This window comes from Portunus trituberculatus, chromosome 28 (genome assembly GCF_017591435.1).
Source record: "Portunus trituberculatus isolate SZX2019 chromosome 28, ASM1759143v1, whole genome shotgun sequence".
Taxonomy (NCBI): Eukaryota; Metazoa; Arthropoda; class Malacostraca; order Decapoda; family Portunidae; genus Portunus; species Portunus trituberculatus.
In genome coordinates this window covers 6421056-6441055 of record NC_059282.1, presented here as the reverse complement: position 1 = coordinate 6441055, position 20000 = coordinate 6421056, and the positions used below count along the sequence as shown (strand labels likewise).

General features: G+C 43.5%; 1 protein-coding gene across 2 annotated transcripts in view; it reads left to right on the top strand.

Moving 5' to 3' along the window:
- The window catches only part of LOC123510084 (protein madd-4-like), a 251648-nt gene that overhangs the window by 81 nt on the left and 231567 nt on the right, over positions 1-20000 (top strand). For both annotated transcript variants that reach the window (XM_045264876.1, XM_045264875.1), the window contains exon 1: positions 1-19. This exon is cut by the window's left edge. The gene's annotated coding sequence lies outside the window, so the exon portion shown is untranslated. The remainder of the gene's footprint in view (positions 20-20000) is intronic.

Below are 20000 nucleotides of genomic sequence, written 5' to 3'. Positions count from 1 at the left end.
GAGGACATGGACGAGAGATGTAAGTGTAAAATGTCTGTTATGTTTGTGTTTTGCTCAGTGTTGTGATGGCAGAGATGATACGGAGGAAAGATGCTACGTGTGTGTGTGTTTGCATGTCAGAAATGAGGATATGGGAGAGAGATGTAAGTGTGAATTTTCCGTTATTTTTGTGTTTTGCTCAGTGTTGTGATGGCAGGAAGGTGAGACGGAGGAGAGGTGTTAGAAATATGTGTTTTTGCATGTCAGCGCTTGTTTTGCTCTTCTTTTTCTAATACCACGAGCTTTATGCCACTCCCATTGCTTGTGTATTGAATTATAGAGTAGTGACACGGAAGACAGAGATAATGTAAGTGTGAAATTTTTAGCACGTTAGTGTGTGTAGTTGTTGTGTGCATTACAATAATGAAGCTTGCTTACGACACTATGGTATTGCCGTGCGTGTGAAAATGTTTGGATTGACGAGTCTGGTAAGGCCATGATGTCTCCGAAAATGTGTTGCGTCTTGGATTTTGTCTAAGGTTTCCGATCCCCTCACCGTTCCATCAGCTGGGACTGGTTGAGCGTACAGTGAATTCGTTCGTGTGTTTGTTTATTGGTATGTTGCTAATGCGCATGTTCTCCACGCCCCATTTCGTGACATAGTGTAATGTGTGTGACGTCACGTTCTCTTCCGCCAATTATATTGATAACCTCTATATCGGTGACCAATACCAAGGCAGTACGTCATCATGCAGAAAGGGGGTAACCTTTTCAAAAATTAAGTGGGCTCCAGCTCCAGCAGGCGGCTATTATGACACAGTGGAATAAGTGCGGACACTGTTATTGGAAATTTACTGCAAGATTACATTAGGCTGGCGATTCATCGATAGAGTTTTTGTTCGTGCGACCTTGTAGTGTCTGGAGTCTAACAGCAATTGATTGTGTCTGTTTGGTTATGTTATTATTTAGCCTTCTCTGTTCTCATATCCCTTCCATCATATCCCGATGTCTCTCTATTTCCCAAGCCTCTAACCTCAAACACTCCGGCGTCTTATCGTGTTGCTGTAACATGTTGTGAGTTACTAAGGCTTTCAGGGGTCTTCAAGCACTGATACCTTAAGTATGATATTGCATAATCAGTGCAGAAATAAACGTCTGCGAGAATTCGAGTAATCTTTATGGTGTTTGAAAATAGTCCTTTTAATCTCTTCAGTACTGAGACATATTTTTACTTTGATTTTGGGTACGATTAGACGATTTTATTGACATTAGGAAGGGTCAATGGAGGTCAGAAGATTAATGGCTACAGTGTTCACTATTCTAATCCCCACATAAGTTTCTGAAGCTGTATAAAATCACCAAATAGTTAGCAGAATGAATATGGAAACACATCACGGTACTCAAGGGGTTAAAATCCCAAGGTGTTTCGAAATGTGTCAAAAAGATAAATCAATAAAAAAGACGGAAGTAATAGAAGAAACATTAAATTTACGAGTATTCTTTTCATATTTTTTTTTCTGATGTTTGCACTGTGAAGGCATTCAGATCTCAGTGTTAAGGTTTACGGTGCACTGAGCTATTTTTCTTACAAGGTACGCGAGGTAACAGGTCCAGACGTGGCTGTTAATGCTGCTTAATGCTTACTGTTCCTCACAACCTGATGACTTCATTCGATCTAATTAGGAATGATTAGAAGAAGTAATAGCACAGAACCAGACAGCCATTCCCTGCCTCCCTTCCTTTCCTACTCTACTTTGCATCACCCTCCCTTCCTCCTCCCCACCCATGCAGGACCCAGTCACCCCCTCCCCACCAGCAGGTTCTCTCTCCCCCTCCTCCACTTCTCTCCCTACCTCACCTCTCCCTCACTTCCTCTTCCCTATTGGTCATTCTTGCTCTCCCTTCCTACTTCCTCACTAGCTCTCTCTCCCTGTTCTCTTTCTACGTAAGCTAAAGGTAGGCATGAGAGAGAGAGAGAGAGAGAGAGAGAGAGAGAGAGAGAGAGAGAGAGAGAGAGTACAAAGAGATCTATTGTATCCGATCTATTCTTTGCCTATCATTAAAAAGAGAGCCTTTCTGGTAGGCTTCTGTATAGACTTCCTTTTTTATTATTTTTGAAGGGAGGAGGAGAAGAGGGGGAGAAAAGGGGGATGTTTGAGGGCAGGGCAGGGATGGAGGGCTATAGAGATGGTTTTGAATGGGTACTTGAAAGATTATATCTCTTATGGATTAATTGAAGCATGGATATGCCCCCTCTCTCTCTCTCTCTCTCTCTCTCTCTCTCTCTCTCTCTCTCTCTCTCTCTCTCTCTCTCTCGGTGTTATTATTAATTATGAACGTTCTTTATGCAAAACACCCATCCACCGGAGAGAGAGAGAGAGAGAGAGAGAGAGAGAGAGAGAGAGAGAGAGAGAGAGAAAGGGCACATTCAGTTTGTCTCAACACGCAAGGTCCGTTAGTCATGCATGAGTTGTGAATCTTGTATCAGTAATAGTCAGGATAAAGTACTCTCTCTCTCTCTCTCTCTCTCTCTCTCTCTCTCTCTCTCTCTCCTTCCCCTTTAATGTGAAGTATAACCTTTAGTATCCTACGAATGACCTCCTCCTCTTCCTTCTCCTCTTCCTCTTCCTCCTCCTCCTCCTCTTCCTCCTCCTTTTCCTCCTCCCGGTGTGTGTGTCAGAGATGAACAGCCAAGACTGGACCAAGTTTAAGATTAAGACCCGCGCGGCAGATCGGAAAGGATGGGAACAAAGAAAACGAAGTAAAAAAAGATCAAGAAAAAGAGGGTATTTAATGCGCCTTAAAGAGTGTGTAATCCTTTCATGCGCCATTATCCTCATTAAGCGTGGGTGTGTGTGGGAGTTATTGTTGAAGGAGCAGGGTTCGTGTTAGGGACAGCGTATCCCTTGTGTGTTGTCCTAGAGTGTTCTGTGAATGGCTGTATATTGAAGTGTTCGATAATGTTTGAATTTAATCGTATTGAGTCACATTTTTCCATGTAGGAAGAACGCTGGGAAGTGACAAAAAGAAAATATAATTAAAAATAGCTTACTGAGGCACTGTGTCTTGGTTCTGTATGAGGCAAGAGAGAGAGAGAGAGAGAGAGAGAGAGAGAGAGAGAGAGGTTCGTATTCTCAAATCCTTCTACGCTTCACCTCCACTATTTCAAAGGCTTTATCTAAGATTGCACGAATTTTTAAGGTGTTTTTACTTTTCTATAGGCGGAGTGACAAGATTTCTTCATTATTAACTGGAAAAACACTTGAAAATCCCGCTAATCATCTCTGTGGCTTTGGAAAATGGTCGTTGTGAGAGAAATACAGACCAGAGAGAGAGAGAGAGAGAGAGAGAGAGAGAGAGAGAGAGAGAATTTTGCTTTCATATTCGAGCTTCACTGGCCACCGTTGCAGTCACGCGTCTCCCTTCACCATTCATTCGTTCACTCGTTCAGTTCCCGTTCGTTACATTTCGGGAAAAAGAATGATGTGCTGGGAATGGGGCCGAGTGCATGCGTAGGGCTCGCTCTATATGGGATAATACAGCGATCAGTGGCATTACTTTCGCTCTAATCACACCCTGGCGCTGCTCTTGAGAAGGGAGGAGAGGAGAGACGGGGAGCGTGTAAAGCGGTGTGTGAGTTATCGGTTCTGTCTCGGTTCTCTCTTGGTTCTCCCTTGGTGTTATGAGTTTAAGCCGTTCTTGTACGCGGAACTGGGCACTCAAGTCGTGGTGTGTTAGTAGACAGGTAATTGAGCGGCACTTTAAGGTAATTTCAAGGTGTTTTGTGCGTCAGGTAACACTTAGAAGATACGGGAATGCCCTGCGCTTTGATCCGCGTGTGTTCCGCCTCACTGACTCGCCCTGCCAGGTATTAAACACAGGCAGGTATTGGATTCCAGTGTTATTTCAGCCTTGTTTGCCCTGCGCGATGCAAACAGTGCTGCATGTCGTGTGGGATGGCCAAGGCTCGTGTTTGGGGACTCAGCTGCTGGCCACTGTGAGTTTACTTTGAGTTTTTGAATGTTTTTACTGTTTTTTATGATGTCTTTTTTTTTCTGTCTCTTCTTTCTTTCTTCTGTTTTCCTTGTCACTCATTCTGTTGGTTTATAAGGTGTTTGTTAAATAGTCTTACTTTTTTTACGCCTTGTCACGGATTTTCTTTGTTAATTGGTGGGGTTTTTAAGGTGTTCTATTCTATCTCTTCTTTCTTTCTTTTCGTTCTCCATCTCAGTCATTCTGTGGGTTTATGAAGTGTTTATTAAATATGTTACTGTTTTTTATTTTATTTTACGGCTTGTCACTGGCTTTCATAGTTAATTAATGGGATTTTTTAGGATAATCTCTTTCTTCTACCTCCTTTTTCTCTTCTCTTTCTTCTTACTCACTTCTTTTTTGCTCTTCTTGCATCTGTGTAATTAAAAAACAAAGCATCAACAGAAGGGAAACTATGAAAGAGAAGCGAATGACAACAGTTTGTATCCTGCTGTGTGTGTGTGTGTGTGTGTGTGTACGCCAGACTAGGTAGGTTCCAGGCTGCCGAGTCAGTGTAAGTCAGGCAAGTCACTGTGGAGAGTCAGTGTGAAAAGGAGGAACAAAGACGATAGAGTGAAAAGGTTTGCAGAGCGGCGGGTGACGGGAGAAGGATTGGGGGGGGTGGAGGGGAGGGGTGACGTAGGGGAGGAGAGATGGAAGTAGGGAGGGTGACGTATGGGAGGAGGGGAGGAGAGAAGAGGGAGGAGTATATAGAAGGTGAAGCATTGTCCTTACCGTAATGAGAGAGAGAGAGAGAGAGAGAGAGAGAGAGTTACGAATGAGGTTTTATATAATATCCTCCTTTTCCTATAAATATTTAAAGAAAAAACTAACAATTTCACATTCTTACATAACTTTTTCTCATTCTTATATAATTTTTCACTTCCTATGCATCACAATCCTATTTTCCCATCAATTTCCCTATTCCCTTTCCTCACCAAGCATTCTAATCCTTTATACCTCCCCTTTAACTCGTTCTCCCAATCCTCACCTTCTATAAATACATTTCAAGATGACATATTTCATAATCTTTCCCATTACTCCCCATTCTCTTTCTCTCGTTCCCTCAAGCTGACCTGGGAGGCGAAGTGGACACGGTGGCGAATGTTGCAATTATTCTCCTGCCGAGTTATAATTAGGGCGAAGTCTCCAGAGAGTAATGATAGGTAAAGGTGGTTGATTAAGGCAGGTGAGGAGCCATCTTGTTCCTCCCTCTCCCTCTCTCCTCCTCCCCTCTCTCCCCTCAGTAATGACAGGTTGGGTAGAGGGAAGGAGACGGAATGAAGAGGAAAGGTGAGGTATAGGTGGCCCTCTGCAGAAAAGGTAATAAGGGAGAGAGGACAAGTAAGGAGGGTAAAAGAGAAAGGGGAGAGGAGGGAGGGGAGAAGGAAAGGAGAAAGAGAGAGAGAGAGGGTGAATAAGGAAGGGATTGGAAGGGAAAGGAAAAGAAGTTAAAGTAATGAAAGGAAGGGACAAGTTAGTGAATAAGGAAAGATGCAAATTACAGAGAGAGAGAGAGAGAGAGAGAGAGAGAGAGAGAGAGAGAGAGAGAGAGAGAGAGAGAGAGAGAGAAGCTAAATTCATATAATGCATACGAGCAATAAAAGCAAGGAAAGAAGGTCTAGAAACGAAACAACCACCGGAAAAGAAAACGAAGGAGGAGGAGGAGGAGACACTTTGAGGAGAAACTCACCTATATATAAAAAAAAAAAATAAATAAATAAATAAATCACCACCAATCCCAAACGCACCAATCCTAACATCACAGTTTGGTGACACAAGGACAAACTAGCACCAAACTTAACACAGAGACCCTAATCAGGTTGACTTTGGGATGCTACATATATAATAAACACGTGACCGTCTGGCGAATAGAAAAAAAAAAAAAAAAAAAAAAAAGAAAATGAGCAGCCTTAGCAAGAAAAAAAGAAAACGGGCGCAAAAACAGGGGTGACTAACGTACTCTTGATAAAGGCATAGTAGAGGAGACAGAGGGTATAGTTAAGGTAGGGAATGGAAGGCTGATGGGGAGGTGAGCTGAAGGGATGTGAGGTAGAAGATGGGAGGGAAGGGGGTGGTATAGTGTAGAGGAGAGAGGAAGGGAAGGTAAGGAGGTGTCAAGGTGAGTGTAAGGGTGTATAGGGTGTAAGGGTGTGTTATACAGGACATAGCTCTCCTTCATAGTAACGCGAAGAGTGAGGCCATTCCTGTGTGCGAGGAGAAGAAAAAAATAGCTTGCTTTTTTATGGTTTTATGTGTTTTCTCTCTCTCTCTCTCTCTCTCTCTCTCTCTCTCTCTCTCTCTCTCTCTCTCTCTCAGCATATTTTGATCTTTTTTACCTTCATTTTTTAACATTTTCTTTAGTAATGTAATTCTAAATAACTAGGTAGAAACATGAAGTTGCTCTCCTATCCGACTATCAGCAGTTTGTACATTCCATTCCTGATATCAAGACATTAGGTAAAATGCGCGCTGTTAAACTGAACGGCTAAACTAAAGCTGCACTCAGAGTTATGTCGTATAAAAGTGCAGTTGTTTGAGAGTCTTAAAGGTGAATGGAACTGTTCTTAAGTGTAATCTTTAAAGTGTATCGGGGGTTCCTGAAATCAGAGGAGGAGGAGGAAGAGGAGGAAGAGGAAGAGGAGGAGGACAAGGGGGTTAGTTCAGGCGTGACCAGCTTCGTTCGTGACCGTAATATTTATAATTTGAAGTCTCCACGCAGTGATTTATCGGGGCGACTTCCAGGGCGGTGCAAACGTATGCTTGTACTTTTTTCTCTGAAGGCACCTCGCTCGCCGCCACCTTCCTGTGCCTCGCGAGTGTCGATCTTAGCGGGAGTTATTGCTTCTGTCTGCGTTTCAAATCATGCGTGTTATTTTTGCTTATACGGTTTAGGTTTGCTTGCTCGTGTTTTAGAGTTCCTTCCCTCTCTCTCTCTCTCTCTCTCTCTCTCTCTCTCTCTCTCTCTCTCTCTCTCTCTCTCAATTCCTTACCTTTTTCTTCTATACCTTTCCCCTTTTCATTCACCCTTTTTCTTATTCCATCCGTGCTTTCCCTCCTTCCATTCACCTCTCCATCCTTTCTCTCCTCCCTTTACTAGTCTCTTTCTTTCTCTTTTGTATTCACCTCTTTTCCTCCTCTCTTTTCTCGGTGGCATGAAACAGTACTCTCTCTCTCTCTCTCTCTCTCTCTCTCTCTCTCTCTCTCTCTCTCTCTCTCTCTCTCTCTTTAATGAAACGAAATCCTAGCGGCCGTTTCTCGCAAGTTGGTTCACTTCTGTGCCCCCATTACGAAGGGAGAGGGGAAGGAGAGGGGAGTGAGGGGAAGTAAAGGGGAGAGAGAGGGAAGGAGGGAAGAGAAGGGAAGGAGAGGGGAGAGAGGGAAGGAGAGGGGAGAGAGTGGAAGGAGAGGGGAGTAAGGGGAAAGAGAGAGAGAGAGAGAGAGAGAGAGAGAGAGAGAGAGAGAGAGAGAGAGAGAGAGAGAGAGAGAGAGAGAGTTAGGGGACGAGAGAGGGGATTAGGAATTAGGAGTGAATGGAGAGAGAGAGAGAGAGAGAGAGAGAGAGAGAGAGAGAGAGAGAGAGAGAGAGAGAGAGAGAGAGAGAGTGAGTCAGGGAAGGGGAAAGAGGAAGTGGAGTATATGGTAGGAAAGATGGAGTGTGGAGGAAGTGGTGAAGGGGAAAGAGAGGAAGAGGAGAAGAAGAGGAGAGGAACAGGAGAGGAAGAGGAGAGGAAGGGGAGAAGAAGGGGAGAGAAAGGGAAGGTGGGAAATGGCACTGGGGTTTACGAGGGCGGGAAATATGGAATTATATAAGATTAGTTTGTTATCAATTGCTTCATAGATTGTGTGGAAATAGTGACAGATTCCACCACCACCACCACCACTATCACCATTACCAGAGAGAGAGAGAGAGAGAGAGAGAGAGAGAGAGAGAGAGAGTGGACCCAATAACAGTAATTATAATAAAGAATAATCACGATTTTACTTGAAGATAAAAAAAAAAGATAGAAAGAAGAGAAGAAATAAAATTATATGCATGTATGTAGTTGCATGTGTGTGTGTGTGTGTGTGTGTGTGTGTGTGTGTGTGTGTGTGTGTGTGTGTGTGTCTTTCGTGAGGTCTTTCATGTGCACTTCAATAATGTCTGCCTCTGGGAAGTATGTGTCTGGGGCAAGAGTAAGAGGAGGAGCAGGAGGTGGAGGAGGAGGAGGAGGAGGAGTATAGGAGGAGGAGAGGAGGAGGAGGAGGAGGACCTGGTGCCATACAGTCTGAGGCCCAAAAGTGTGTAGGCGATAGTGTATAATAGCAATATGTATTAGGGAAGAGGAAGAGGAAGAGAAAAGAAAAAAATGCAGGAAGACCAAATGCACAGGGGAGATAGAAGGAATGAAAAGAAAAGGAAGAGGAGAGGTGGCAGACTAGACACAATCATCCTCTTGTCTTTCTTCCTTCTGTTCTTCCTTCGTTCTTTATTCCTTCTTCGTAATTTTTCAGCATTCCTTCATCTTTTCGTCTACTTTTATTCTTCTCTTTTCTTTATCTTTTTCACTTCACTCTCCTTCTGTTCTATAGATCAAGTGGCTATTTTCTCTATTTAGTTATCTCCTACTTCTACTTTTTACCTTTTTTTTATATTCTTTCATTTCTACTTCCTTCTCTCTCTCCAATCTCCCTTTATTCTCCATTTCTTTCCTAGCTAGATAAGAAATATTCCTCTTATTACCTGATCCCTGACGCTTGCTTCTTCCTCGATGACCTCTATTGACCTTATCTCTGCTCCTGGTGACCTCCTGGGGCCGGACAGGTCAAGCTGTAAAGGGGAAAAATAAGACCATAAAAATCTAACTTGGTATCCCCTCACAAACATGAACCTAGGCGTGGAAAGAAAACGGGGAAATGAGAAAATGGAAGGATGCCAAGTGTCCTCTTAATATTACAACGATGTTATTGCCGACTCGAAGTGGCTTTCTTAAATTTTATCCTCTGATATAGTGCGGGACCTTAAATAATGTAATGGTGTGGTCTTGCGGCGGGCTGGTGCGTTGGAGCCCCGCTGTACGTAAGACCTGTGTTCTGAAACGTTTTGCTTCTTCATTTCTGAGGTTAGGTTAGGTTAGGTTAGGAGAATACGAGCCTTCTCAAATACTTCTGCGGTTCATCTCCACTATTTAAAACGGCTTTACTTGAATTTACGTGTCTTTAAGGTGTTTTACAGTTTTAGAGGTAAAGTGATTAGATTTCTACATTATTAACAGGGGGATACACTCTTGAAAATCCTGCTTCCAAAGGCTTGAGATGACTATTAGGGTTCACAATACAGTTTCTCCTATTGATAATATTGATAACTTATCAATTTCTCACTAGAACAGTAAAAAACACCTTTAGAAACCATTGCAAATATCTCATGACCACTATTTTCAAAAGTCACAAATGATTAGTGAGTTCACGAGACTGTTTCTCGTGTTAATGGTGAAGAAATCTTTTTAATCTGACTCTAGAACCACAACAAAACTCTCTTATGAAACCTGTGTAGCTTCTAAGTATTATATCGAGCCTTAGGAATGTGGTTGGGATGCGGGTACCAGTGTTTTAGAGAAAGGTCCTAAATCGTACGTACCCTAATGTCGTACTTCTCCGTGGTATTGCTGTACGTACTCACCGCGGCTTGCTTAGTGGCCCGAGCACGTCCACTCTCCATTGATGTATACATTGGCATTGCTTACCCTTGTCATTTTTGTCCGCTAAGGCCGTTTGGTCAGAGCTCGAGTTTCGCATGCAAGTCTTACACTCAGGAATCTCACGTGACTGAAATTCATTGCAGTGTTGACCGGCGGGTTAGTAGTTGCAGCATGCGCGAGTTTAATACATTGCATGACGCAGCTATTGTACTTAGCATACCTCGACAGTACCACACACATACACACACACACACACACACACAGAGAATTATCGTATTTATAATGGTACGTACCAAGACAATTATCGTATACGTATCAACTGATTTCCTTGTTTTTCGTAATTACATACAAGACCTCGTACACTTCGAAGCATAAGTATCGAACAACATAAAAAAAAAGAAAGATCAACACTACACAATTCTGTCGATTAAGATGTCAGTATCGCATCCACTCGACATAAAAAAAAAAAAAAAAAAATAACACTACACAATTTTGGCAACTAAGATGTCAGTATCGCATCAACTCGACATCAACGATATCTTGCACTGTACCAAAACTCAAAACATTCACCATATAGATTTCCATATACGTAACCCAAGGCGGTATTGTCTTCAGCGCTCCCTTTCACAACACACATTCAAAATTATCGTACGTGGCGGAGATACCGGCAAAACACTCCACATTTTATCGATACTCATTTACGTAAGACAGGATCGTATTCAGCAAGATCTTAGACACTACCGTACATATACGCCCGGCATCTACTCCGTCTAGACAGTTACAATCACATCACCGGCGGGAGAGGACGCACGAAGAAGGCTCCCGGTGGTTCATCCCTCAATTGGACCAAAGGTTATCATGTTGCGGAAGGAGATTTTGCCTCTAAATCTTACTAAGGAGACGGAGAATGCTCGTTTTGCAAGACAGGGATGGAGAGTCAGCGAGAAGCCAGTAGGGAGAGAGAGAGAGTGAGAGAGACAGGGGTAAAAGGAGGAAAAAACACAAATAAGTTGAAATAAATGAGAAACAAGAAGGAAGTGGATATCAGACGAATGATGAAGGAGGTGGAGGAAGTGAGAAAAGAGGGAAGGCGAAGGAAAGATAAACGGAGAGTGAAGAGGAGAGGGTAAGGGAGAGAAGGAGGGAGAGGAAGGAAAGGGAGGCAGAAAGGGAAAATAGTACTGGAAAAGGAAGGTTATAACTGTAATCCTTCCTTCTTTTTTTTCCCTTCCTTCCCTCCTCCGCCAAGGATCTGAGTGTGCAGAAAGAGGAGGAGGAGGAGGAGTAGGAGGAGGAGGAGGAGAGGAAGAAGAGGAGGAGGACGAAGAGCAATTTTGAGGGTTTATCATCCAAGACGAGGAAAATTTGAAGTCTTTTTGTTCTTTATGAAACTGACTAGCTATTTGTCTATCTGTCTGTCTGGCTGGCTGTCTACTTACTTATCTACCTATGTATCTACCTACATATCTATTTTCTATCTTTTTACGTCTCCATTTCTCTATTTATATATCTCTGACTGTCTTATTTACCAATCTATCTATCCATCTATCCATCTATCTATCTATCTATCCATCTATCTATCCATCTATCTATTTACTATTCAATTAGGTTAACTCGACGACAACAATCATTACATTCTACCAGAAACACGAAGGACAAGGCACAAATCATGTTTACCTGTGTTTGGCTCTTACCTGCCGCATTAATGAAGCTCTCACCTGTCCGGGTCACCTGTCAGGCTTGGGGCGAGGGAGGGAGGGAGGGAGGGAGGGAGGGAGGGAGGAGGGAGGGATAGAGGCAGGCTGGGAAGAGAGGATGAAATGCAGGAAAGGGAAGGAAGGAAAGGAGAAGGAGGAGAAGGAAAAGGAGAGGAGGAAGCAAGGAATGAGGAAAGGATTTGAGATTATGTGTGTGTGTGTGTGTGTATGTGTGCGCACAGGGAGACCGTGTAAAGTGAAGGTGCATCTCTGTTTACACACACACACACACACACACACACACACACACACACACACACACTATCAACATAATTTGTCTTCTTACACATGGAACCTACATTAAATCTGGTTCTTCTCCTCCTCCTCCTTCTCCTCTTTCTCTTCCTCTTCTTCCTCCTCTTGCTCTTCCTCTTCCTCTTTCTTGTAGGATCACTGTGCCCTACTAACCTGACTTCATCTTCCCAAGCACTGGTGGACGTTAATGGGAGTGTTACCCCTTAAAACGAGCCCATTTTCTGTTGGAGGACGTGTGCTGTTTGTCTGTGTATTTACGACGGTGTTTGGTAGTGTGTGTGTGTGTGTGTGTGTGTGTGTGTGTGTGTGTGTGTGAGAGAGAGGATTCTGTCAATTCTAAACTTGTGTTGGTGTTTTTGTTTACGAGTCCAAAATCAAGAAAATCAAGGAAATGAAATGGCAAAACAAAATCAGCAAAGAAGATAAAAAAAAAGAAAAAAAGAAAAGAAAAGTAAGAAAACCGAGCAAAATGTAATAATAACAGTGACAGTAATGATCATAGAAATAATAATAATAATAATAATAATAATAATAATAATAACAAAACAACAACATACAAACCGAGACAAACAAAACGGAAGCAGAATAAGAATAAGAAGAAAAAAAAAAAAAAAGGTGGAAAACAAGAATGAAACAATGCGGGAATAACACCGGAGACTGAAAGAATAAAACGAGGAAAAGAGAAAAAGAAAAAAAAAGAAAAACAAAGATAAAAAATATGAAACTCTCTCATGCAAATCTGAAAGGCACGTCATGTGTTTACGTAGCGCCGTTCACGTGTTTCTGAAGGGACGGGAAGGGACGGGAAGGAATAGAAAGGGACAGGAAGGGACGAAAAAGAGACAGAAAGAGACAGGAAGGGAAAGTGAGAGAATGACGGTGGGAGGAAGAGAGGGAGAGAGAGAAATCTGTATCGTAAGAAGGAAACGAGAGAGAGAAGGAAGAAAGAGGGAAAGAGGAAGTAAGGAAGAGAGGGAGGACGAAGAGGAACGGGAAGGGATGGGAAAGGACGGGAAGGCACGGGCAAGGACGGGAAGAGACGGTAATGTACGAAAAAGGATGGGAAGGTACGGAAAGGGACAGAAAAAAAACAGAGAGGGACGAGAAGGGATGGAAAGTGACGGGAAGTGACGGGAAGGAACAAAAATTAACAGAAAAAGTACAGGAAGGGATGAAACATGGACGGGAAGGGACGGAAAGGAATGAAAAGGAACAGAAAGGGACGGGAAGGGATAGAAAGGAACGGGAAAGGACGGGAAGCGACGGGAAGGGAAGGGAAGGGCAGGGAAAGGTGACCCAGCGTTCTTGTCAACAAAATACCTGAAATGTTTCCTCACGGGGGGGCACTTTCCTTCCCCCTGGGAGGATGCGGCCCCCGGGGTGATGATAGATTGAGTACCCACCGGGGAGGGTGTCTTGGGGCCAAAGGGAGGGAAAGGAAGAGAGAAGAGGGAGAAGAAAGGAAAAGGGGGATGAAGGAAAGGAGAGAGAGAGAGAGAGAGAGAGAGAGAGAGAGAGAGAGAGAGAGAGAGAGAGAGTTGGTGAAAGATATATTGTTAAGCAAATAGAGGGAAGGAACAAGGAGAGAAAATGAAGGAAAAAAAAAAGATGAAAAAAATAGTGGAATGAAGCAAAGAATACTGAGAAAAAAATGGTGAAAGAAGATAGGAGGAGAAGGAGGAGATGATGAAGGGAAGAGAAAATGAGATGGTGAGAGAAGATCATTTACCAAGAAAGGACAGTGTAAATCTCGGGGGAGGAAAATATTTAGTACTTTTTACACCATTTATACCATATGGGCTTTTCACGGGAATTTCTGGGCTAAAGGGGATACTTTTTGGGATACCTCCTATCTCAAAGCCCACCCGCTAGGAAATCATTGTCCCGAGTGAAGAAGCCCAACCTACACTCGGACCGTGGACAGGACTCGAACCCGTGCGCTTGGAGACCCCTCGGACCCCAAAGCACGTATGGTTCCACTGTACCACGGCGGCCCTCTTCCTTCCATTTCTTCTCATTTCACGTTCTCCTTTGATTTGTATTCGTTCTGTCATCATCATTCTTCCATCGCATAATTTCCCTCATCTCGTTAGCTCCTTCTCCCTCTCTCCCTCTCCCTCTCTCCCCCTCTCCCTCCTCCTCCTTTTCTTTGAGACCATTTCTCCTTAGTCTTATGATTTGAAATGGTGATGGTCGTGGTGATGGTGATGAGAAGTAGTGGTAGATGTACAAAATAAATAGTTTATCTTGTCATAATGTTAGTTGGTGGTGATTGTGGTGGTTATGGGTGGTGATGGTGGTGATGGTGGTGGTGATGGTGGTGATGAGTCCAGGAGGCGTGAAGGGAGGTGGATATTAATGATGCGGGTTATGAGGAGAGATGAGTGGGAAGTTAGAAGTGGTGGTGGTGGTGGTGATGGTGGTGGTGGTGGTGGTGGTGACAGAAGGCAGTAAGTGAGGTTTCATCATTTCCTTGTCTTTTGTCCTCTCATTCTCAGTAATGTACTTAGTGAAGGGTATATGCTCTCTCTCTCTCTCTCTCTCTCTCTCTCTCTCTCTCTCTCTCTCTCTCTCTCTCTCTCTCTCTCTCTCTCTCTCTCTCTCTCTCTAAGGCATCAGCACTCCCCAACTTCCTAATATAACTTCTGCTCTTCCTTATATTTTTCCTTCCCCTGTCTTTTCCATCTTCGTGTTTCCCTCTTCTTCTCCTTTTCATTATTCCTCTTTGTTCCTTCTTTCCCTTCCACATTTCTCCTTGCTTGTTCTCTCATGTGTTTTTCTTTTATTCATTTCTTTCATTGCCTTGTCTTTCTTCATCCTTTCGCTTTTTTATTTTTGACTTTTTCTGTTTCTATTTCGCTCCTGCATCTGAAAATTACTTGGATGTTTATTTCATTTCGTTCGTATTTCTCTTGTCTTCGTAATTTCGTTTTCTTTTCTCTTATTCCAGTGTTCATATTCGAGTTTTTTTTCTTTTATTTCTCTTTCTTCTTTACCTTTTTCCGTTTTCTATTCTCGTCTGTTTCTCCCTGTCCTGTGACTTCCTTATTGATATTTCACGTTTTCTGTTTGTCTCCAGTTTTTCCCACACTATTTAAAGCAGTTTGGTCTTGTCCTTGCTCTCTCTCTCTCTCTCTCTCTCTCTCTCTCTCTCTCTCTCTCTCTCTCTCTCTCTCGTTCTATTTGTTAGTTATTCATTCTTTTTTATTTTTTTCTCAATTTGTCATTCATTCAGCAATTCACTCATTCGTTCAGTCAGTCAGTCAGTCAGTCATATTTTTAGTTGGTCAGTGAGGCAGTGAGTTAGTTCCCACCTCTCTCTCTCTCTCTCTCTCTCTCTCTCTCTCTCTCTCTCTCTCGTTTTGTTTGTTCTGCTGCTTCCTGTTTGTTTGTCTTCCCGCCTGCTAGCCTCGCCTGCTCCAATACTATGCTAATCTGAACACGGCTCAACATGCGCGGGAGAGGCCGATACAGCGACAAGGAGAAAGAGTATGAGAGAGAGAGAGAGAGAGAGAGAGAGAGAGAGAGAGAGAGAGAGAGCAGCTGGTGGCATTATTTGACCTAAACACGTGCATCTGACCATCTTCTTCCCTCCTCCTCCTCCTGTTTCTCCTCCTTCACTCCTCCTTCCTCCTCCTCCTCCTCCTTCTCCTCCTTCACTTCTTTGTAAACACGTCAAGGCGACCTCTTCATGCCTCCCAAGGTCGGCTGTGATGGGGTACAGTTACCTCTCTCTCTCTCTCTCTCTCTCTCTGGTAAATCATCGCAGCTTCTTAACTTTGCTGTAAAATTAACGTCGAAAGCATTATTGAATTGCATACACGTGTCCTTAAAATGAGCTTGTGTTCGTGTGTATGTACATGTGTTCGTGAGTCTGCGGGGAGGAAGGCACACGCATTTCACACAGTTAGTGCAAATAGTCACGGGAGTTAGTGACTATAGTGGAGAATGGGGGCGGGATAGTCACTGGCTATCGTGTGGCGAACTCTGGGAGGCGAAAAAGTTATCTCGTTTCGAATGGGTGACTTTGGTGGCAGCTCTCTCTCTCTCTCTCTCTCTCTCTCTCTCTCTCTCTCTCTCTGCTTCAAAGATAAACAGCGTTGCCAGTGCCTGATGGAGTTCCAATTCTATTCCTCATCCCCAGAGAGTCGATAAGAGAGCGTGTACCGTCGTGTCCCGGGCAGTGGTGCTGGCGTGCGGGGGCGACAAAACAAGCCCCTGCGGTAAACCATTCCCCATACACGATAGGACGTCTCACTGCGTGTCCCTTGCCGCAAAAAGTGTCACCGCAGTAGTATTAATCTTCGTTGTTTCCTTCGTCAAGCTGATGTTTGGGTACGGGAGGTGAATATGAAACGACTGACTGACTTGCTTCCTTACGTATGCCGCCCTCCTGCCCCAGCCTTCCGCAACCGTGACTCGTGTCCTCTTGCTTTGCTTGGCTTTGCTTCTTCGCCATCGTGTCTCTTTTTGCGTTCAGAGTATGACATTCATGAAGATAAAAGGCGAGTGAGCTGTGTGTGTCTTGTTTCACGTGCGTACTTGTTTCCGAGTGTCATGTCGAGTACTTGCATCTTTTAACAGGTTCTGGTGGCGATTGTGTGGGTATAAAGTATATTTTCGTGATTTTGGGGATGGTTTTAAAAGATTATGCACTGAACACTCACATACACAGACGCACACACACACACACACACACACACACACACACACACACACACACACACACACACGAGAACCTGACTTATCATCTCTGTGACCTTCAAAAATAATCCTGGTGAAAGAACCGAAGGAAACGAAGAAAGGAAAAAAAAAGCGCAATTTTCATACACGTTGAGGAGAGAGATGATTGACTCACACTAAGATCTGAGATGATTTTTTCAACGATGAGTGTTAGCTAGTGTGACATTAATGAGAGAAGAAAGTAAAATAAGAGTTGAAAAAAAAAAACAAGAAATAGACAAAGAAACATTAACATGCGCATATACACACACTGTCCGTACTAATATTTACGTGGAGGAGGAGGAGAAGGAGGAGGGAGAACTAGTGTAGGTTTTACTGTTCATAACTTAGAATAGCTTCATAGCGAGTGACATAGATAAGATACAGCAAGGAAAACAAACAGAAGTGACGCTGCGTGGGCCAAACAACGCGTGTCTTCTCCCAACCACGCTAACACACGCGGCAAATACGAGGCAAATTATGTAGATTGTTTTAGTAAAGACGCCCGGATGATATAACGTATTAGCGTTGTGCAAATTAGATATGTGTAACGCAGTGAGTAAATAAACTGGAAGCTTTTGTGTTAATTGTCATTACAAATAGTTGAGAGAGAGAGAGAGAGAGAGAGAGAGAGAGAGAGAGAGAGAGAGAGAGAGAGACTGCTATAGAGCTTCATAATAAATCACATAGGATCAAAATAAGAATGTATGAAAGAGAAAATAAAAAAAATAAATAAAAGATAAAAATAAAGAACGCCATGCAAAAAAGTTCAAGGAAAGAAAACACACACACACACACACACACACACACACACACACACACACACACACACACACACACACACACACACACACACACACACGGAATAACAAAAAAAAAACAACAGAAAAAAACAGGAAGGAAAGAAAAAAAATAAAGATGTGAAGGTGCATAAAAGGAGAAGACATAAAAGAGGAAAGACGAGCGAACCATGAAGCGTAAACAAGAAGGTCATGGAGTAAACAAAGCAATAGACGAGTGACCAACCCAGAGAGAGAGAGAGAGAGAGAGAGAGAGAGAGAGAGAGAGAGAGAGAGAAAATAATGATTAAAATGGGACCGAAATAATTACCTGACTGTGGTTTGACTTCCGTGGCGCCCTACCTGAGCCAATTAACTGATTAAATTGGTACGCTTATCCAATTTGAGTGATGTAATAGTGTCCTTTGCTCTCAGGTTCGCTACGAGGCTTCCCTGCGGCACACGTGGATAAATAAATGAATAAATGAATAAATATAGCCACTAATAGTGCAAGGCCGTTTAATTTCCATACGATTTTTCATTATTTTTTCTCATTTTTTGTGTGTTTTTGTGTGTCTGTGTGTTTGTGTGTCTTCCTTTCCCTCTCTCTCCTCTTTAATAACGGCATGATTTCTTTTCTCTATTCTTCCATACATTCTCTCTTTTATTTTCATTGGTACAAACTCTCTCTCTCTCTCTCTCTCTCTCTCTCTCTCTCTCTCTCTCTCTCTCTCTCTCTCTCTCTCTCTCTCTCAATCACACCCTCATATCCCGCCACAAAGATACAGAAGGCAGATAAGAAGTGCTACTGTTGAGATAACATTAATTAAAACCAAGTGGGGAGGCGTATCTACATTTTGCACCTGTATGGATTCTGAACCTATATGAGGGGGTTTCAGTAGCATTTAAGGGATTCTGCAATGTTTAGGCGTCCCAGGTATTAAATAAAGCCTTTTCAAATATTGGAGGTGAGGCACAGAAAAGTTTGAGAATACGAGCTTGTGTGTCATCAAGCAATGGGATTACGAGAGATATAAGTGGTGAGGACGTCTGCTGGGATGTTAAGTGAACTAATGAACCAAGTCAATCAAGCAGCAAGTGAATAGATGGGTGAGCAGACAGGTAGTTGTGGCAAGGTAGATAGACAGTCATGCACACTTCAAATGGACCCAGTTACTCTGAAAGACAGTAATTAAATAGGCAGATAAATGAATAGAGATATAAGTAGGGATAGGAAGGGAGTGAACATGTAGACAAACTAGCACACACACACACACACACACACACACACACACACACACACACACACACACCACAACAACACTCCCAAACCAAACGAAAAAAAAAAAAGGAAGGAAAAAAACTTGAGATTAGACAACAGACAAGGCAGCAACAGACACCAAGCACCTTCACCAAGCAGATAGGGGGTGGAGGAGGGGCCGGGTGAGACGTGGCGGGCGGGACGGGACGGGGCGGGGCGGGGCGGGGCGGCAGACACTCACCTCAGCACCAACAGGCTCCCGTACCCGGTCATCGGTGCGGCCTTGCTGGATAACGCGGTGTTGAGTGTCTTGGCCAAATATACAGGCTTTGCGGGGGAAGACAAGGCTGGTGTACCGCCCCCGCCCACCTCCCTGTGTGTGCCGCCTCTGTTCCCGCCCCTTTCCCGCCCACCACCTTTCCTCCAGCGTGTAAATTATTGGCTCAAGTAAGGATTGAGTTACTCCTTAGCCTCAGGGTTCACGTCAGCTCTTCCTCCTCTTCCTCTTCTTCTTCCTCTTCTTCCTCTTAGCTCTTCTCTCCTTCTTCTCCTCCTTCTTCGCGTTTCTTAGTGATGCGTCGGTGTTACAGATGTTGGGCATTGTTTGTTATTTTGCTGCTTCTCCCTCTCTCTCCTTCTCCTTGTCTTCCTTCTCCTCCTCCTTCACTTCCTCTTCTTCCTCCTCTTCCTCCTCATCCCCTTCTATCTCATACACCTCCTCCTTCTGTACTTGCTTCCAATACATCTTGTTCTTCTTGTTCCTGTTCTTCTTTTACGTTCACCTCCATTTTTACTATCTACTGTCTTTCCTTTTTTTTTCTTGTACTGTTCCCTTTTGTTTGTCCTTTCTGAACCCTCTTCTTTATTCTCCTTCTTCCGTCTTCCCTCCGTCTTTTCCCCTCCCGCAGCGGTCTCTGGGTGGCACGCTAATCAATGCAGGAGACACAAACACCTGTCCCGTTCACCTGAGACGAGACGAACTGATGTATTGTAGCTACGGAAGAGAGAGAGAGAGAACGTGAGGAAGCAGGAACTCTCTCTCTCTCTCTCTCTCTCTCTCTCTCTCTCTCTCTCTCTCTCTCTCTCTCTCTCTCTCTCTCTGCTCAAATTTCCTCTCCCCTTCTCCCTCTCTCATCTCTTTCTTCCATATCATTATAATTTGTCTCTTTACTCCTTCCTTTCCCCCCCCCTCTCTCTCTCTCTCTCTCTCTCTCTCTTTCTCTCTCTCTCTCTCTTATTTCCTATCGTTTATTTATTCATCGTCTTTGTTCTACTGGCAGGAAACAGGTAAGAAAAGTGAGAGAGAGAGAGAGAGAGAGAGAGAGAGAGAGAGAGAGAGAGAGAGAGAGGGCTTAACAACACCTCATTAAACCATTTCAAACCATCACTCAACTCCTAACAGTCTTAAACATTCCTTTCCATCCCTTTACCATTTCTCACACCCATCACCACCATTACCATTGCCATAATACCCATTAACATTCACACCTACCCATTAATAGTACGTAATTATCTGTTTTTAAATCAAATTCTAGCC